The sequence below is a fragment of the Prionailurus viverrinus genome, chromosome A3, assembly GCF_022837055.1.
Source record: "Prionailurus viverrinus isolate Anna chromosome A3, UM_Priviv_1.0, whole genome shotgun sequence".
In the NCBI taxonomy this organism is placed as follows: domain Eukaryota; kingdom Metazoa; phylum Chordata; class Mammalia; order Carnivora; family Felidae; genus Prionailurus; species Prionailurus viverrinus.
The window spans coordinates 104,119,789-104,124,462 of NC_062563.1; positions in this window are offsets into that span (position 1 = coordinate 104,119,789).

Genomic DNA, 4,674 nt, shown 5'->3' on the forward strand with positions numbered 1-4,674 from the left:
GCTCTCCTTGTCCCCATCTTTGCAAATGTGCTCTCCTCCTCTGAAACCAGTCCAGAGCCCCCTGTATAGGCATGTCAAGGTCAGGCCAGGCCAAGCCTGGGTGCAGAGAAAGGAACTGCGTGGGAGACCGTGAGGGGACTTTTGTTGGATGTGGGAGCCTGATGCACAGTCCAGGCCCTCTGACATATCCAGAGGAGACAGACCTGAGTTCTGGCCCAGACTTGCCACTTACTAGCTGTGCAACCTTGGGACCGCCAGCCAAGCTGTCAAAGCCTTCGTTTCACGTAGATCGAGCGAGGTGAATAATGGTTCCCACATTGTCACAATGTCGTGATGGATGAAAGGAGATCGAGTATGTCATATGTCACCAAGAAGTGTTCACTTAATGTTGACCACGCTTCTCCTTCTTCTCAACAATGATAACAACGCTGGAGGGAAGGGTTGGCCCCCACCGGGGCTCACAGCCACCAGGGACGTAGCACAGGCCACCCACCCCATCTGGACGCCAGTCTCCCGGTCTCTTGCTCCTGCCCCTGCTTCTGGGCTGTTTCCTCCTTGCCGAACCTCTGCCCATGAGCCCTGCTGCTGCTTGTGCTTTCCCCTCAAGGTTGTCCTCCTGGATGCCTGCCCATACTGGCACTTTTCGGCCATCTCCTGACATCTCCGTGCACCTTGATCTCTGGTGACTTACTCTGCTCTGTGCTCCCAGGGCCCCAGGTATGCATCCTTGTCCTTGCACATACCGTGTGTCTAGATGGCAAGGGTGGTGAAGACAGGAATAGGGTGCCCTCGTCTCATTCCCTGGTCCCTGGCGGGCATCTGGCCGCAGGGCATGCTCCAGTGCCTAGTGGCCGAATGCACGAAGCAACGAATGAAAAGAGAGGAGGCGGACGGGTAACTCTTCTTCCTTCATTGAATATAGCTTTCACAGAATGTTCCTTTCTGGGTGCAAGACCAGAGCAATTCATGTCAAACACTTGACTTGGACATCTTTGTTTCTCTTAGTGATCCCTCAGATCAAGGCAAAAATATATCGACGTGTTGGTAGTTTCATTAATGTCCTTTCCAATCATTTCGTTTGGAGTCTACGCAATTCATCTGAGCAAATATTCACACAGTACCCATGGTATATTGGACACTATTATTTTGCGCCCACGGCTGAGAAGAGGATGTTCAAAGTTCCTGCCTGAACGGAATTCACATTCTACAAGGCAGCGAGAGGTTGAGCACCTAACCAGTAAGTATTCCGGGTGATTTCATTTTAATAAGAGCTACCCAAGGCACCATTGCCGCCACAAAAGAGTCAGAGTGGAATGATGGGCCGTGACTGGTGGCGATGCGTGTATATGGAAGATGGGTCCCGAACGGGGAGGGTGGCTGCCCGGTGGGGGGCAGGGAAGAGCATTCTAACAGAGGAATGGCCAGTGGGAGGGCCACGGTGTAGCAGAGTCAGCGTGTTTCAGGGACAGAAAGGAGGCCAGTGTGCCAGCGCACTGAGGAAGGGGGCCCGAGTGACGAAGTAGACAAGCATCTCGCTTGCATAGAAGTGCCTCATTTTCCGTTGCCCAGTACGGAGGAGGCTCTTTGTTCTTTTCTTTAACGTTTATTTATTTATTTTTGAGAGAGAGAGAGAGAAAGAAAGCACGAGTGGGGAAGGGGCAGAGAGCGAGGTAGACAGAAGCCCAAGCAGCCTCCCCACTGTCAGCGCAGAGCCCTATGTGGCGCTCGAACTCGCGAACCATGAGGCATGACCTGAACTGAAGTTGGAAGCTTAACTGCTCCCCCCTCTTTGGACGCAGTATGTGGGTGCTGAAAGTACCACGCGTCCCAAAGCCATGGGCATCCTTAGCAGAGAGCGTTTCCAGGGTGGAATCTAAGTAAACAACGTGACAGTGAAAAGGATGCCGTCTTAAAAGTCTATGAAAATGGATAACAAATTGAAAACGCTGAAAAATGAGCCCGTTGGGGAAGCATGTTTCCGTCATTTGCCTTCTGTCATGATATCTGAAAAGCTACGAAAGGACATTAAAGCTCTGGGAGGGAGCGCTGATGAACTCCTCTGATAAAATATCAATTATCTTATTTCAAATGAAAAGGAAGCAAAATCAGCACAGACCTTGTACCAAATTTAGAACTGGCGCGGAGTGCCAACATCCTGCGCCTCACCCCAGACGTGCCGGGCATGCACCTAAGGCTCCAGGCTCAGTGGGTGCCAACAGAGGAAGAATTTTCGCTGTAAAGCTATCTAGCGTGGAGGGTCAGAGCCCTCTTGAACAACAGCAGCAGCAACCGCAAAGAGTTGTGTTTTCTTGAGAAGTCAAACCCTTCCGGAAGAGCCGGGGGGAACAGAGCCGGCGCACGGGAAACAAGTTGTAATCTCCGAAAGTTCCTTTGTGGAGGGAGAAGACGCGGGCCCGAAGTACAACACTGCACCGTCCGCTGAGCAAGTGCTTTTTGTAAATTACTCTCTTCTGGAGCTCTGCATTGCTTCTGATGTGGATAAGCCATCTGGCATCCAAAGCAAGCTCAGCTTAAACCAAGAATCCAAACAAATGATAAGGACGGTGGTACCCAAGTTCAAATGCCTGTGAAAGCAAAGAACAAAAGGAATTGATAGATGTTGCTTGGAGGAACATGATGATTTTCAGCCGGGCTTCGAATTTGCCTGCACTGACGTTTTGGATGGAGTGGCCTATCGCAGTCAAGGTACTCTCTCTCTCTCTCTCTCTCTCTCTCTTTGTGGACTAAGGAAGAAACACACCTACAAAATGAATTTAAAAATGCAGGATTAGATATGTCACACACATGATGAAATTAAAAAAATGAAAACCAAAGACCAGCTACAATTATGACATACTTTTCAGAAAGATTTCTCGAAAAATAACGTGGTGTGGGTGAAAGAGCAAGTCTTTTGACATTAGAAAACCCAGGAATTGAGCAAACGCCTGTATGTATTCCAGAATCGCCCCCTACCCTGCAAGTAACAAGTGTTGCACGATGAATCCAGCTTAAGAAAAATGCTGTAAAGGAGAAAGTCCACAGCCCTCTCCACATCCTGATGAAGAAGGTACATTCTCGACGCTTGTAAATATGAAGTACTTACAAACAAAATGGCTTAGAAAAGCAGTAGGCGTCAACACGAGTTTCTGATTTCAGTCAGGACGGCAGTGCGTCTCTACCTCAAACAAAAGGCAGACGCTGTGCTTTCTCCCGAAAAGGAATGGAATTCAAACGGACTTTTGTTCCACACCTCCTTTCAGTTCTGGTCTCACAGCCAAATGGGTTGTGGAAGACCACCTAAACATTCAAGCGAAAGACCCTGCCTCGCGTCCCTCTTAAGAAGCCCAGTGACTGTGCGCTAAGAACACGAATGGCTTACCTTCCATGAGATGCACTGGGAGGGGGAAATATTGGGAAGAAATAAAAAAGAAAATCTGAAGCCGAGTGAAATTAGACACAAATGAGACCTTCTTAGCAGAGATGACGAAAAGAGATCGGTAGTTCACCAGTGACTTCCTTGATGGAATGATTTCAAAGCAGCTACAAAAAAAAAAAAAAAAAAAAAAATCAGAATTTTAGGAGTTCACAAGCTGCGGGGAAAATAATTCTACATATGATGTTTTAGATATAAGGAAATTGCAGTCGTCGGTTGGCAATATTTTTTCCTCTTCAACTCCAGTATTTGCTGGATTTTAGTTCCAGCCCAAATGGGGTGATTCCATTCCTCCCAGGCCTTTCCTCTTACAACAACAACAACAACAACAACAACAAAAATCCTTGGACATAGCATGGCCAACATAGGAAGTCTCTGAAAGGGGAAAAGAAGAAGGTGGACCGCTTAGGAACGGCAGGATTTGAGGAATGACACGGTGGGGAGCTCAGTTTGTTTGTTTTCCTTCTAAATGGGATAAAGTGCTGGAATAATCTGTAACTCAGAACCATCAACAGACACAAACAAACGAACAAACAAGGCTCCAAGAAAAGCCTGCGTCTCCTTAGCCAGAAGACCGGGAAGTGAGCTTCCTAGGAGAGAAAACCTTTGCAGGGCACCCGCCCTACAGCAGTCAAACACCAACCGAAAAACTGTCCCGGTTCCAGGATGAGAGAGGACTAATCTTCTATATGTTCCATGTCCTGTAGGTGGAGGCAGGTGGTGACTCTCTCATTCCCTTGTGGGGGGGGGGGGGGTGGGCGGAGGAAGGTGGGGGGGAGAGGACACCCCCTGGTAGAGGCAGGCAGCACTTATACCCCCCAGCTGAGAAGCCATATGGGGAGCAGGTCTTTTACACTTCTACTCGGCAGACACAAAGGTGTGATACTTTTACCTCCACATTAATTTGTAAAAGTCCTGAGAAGTTGTCCCCATTTACCACTTGTTGTTCTTCAGTCATTCTTCAAAGAGAGGCTGCTGATGACTAAGCTTCTTCTGCAGTCTTCCTTCATCTGAGAAGGTCTTCTTTCCCCTTCCTTCCTGCAAGGTAATTTTGCTGGATATATAATTTGGGATTGCCAATTTCGAGGGGTTTGCTTTTGTTTTTTAACACCGACAGGATGTGGTGCTGCTTCGTTCTGGCTTCTGTGATTTCAGGGGAGGAGTTGCTGCCATTCACGTCGCTGCTCCCCTGTAGGTAATGCCTCATTTCTCTCTAGCCTCTTTCAGAATTGTTTATTTGT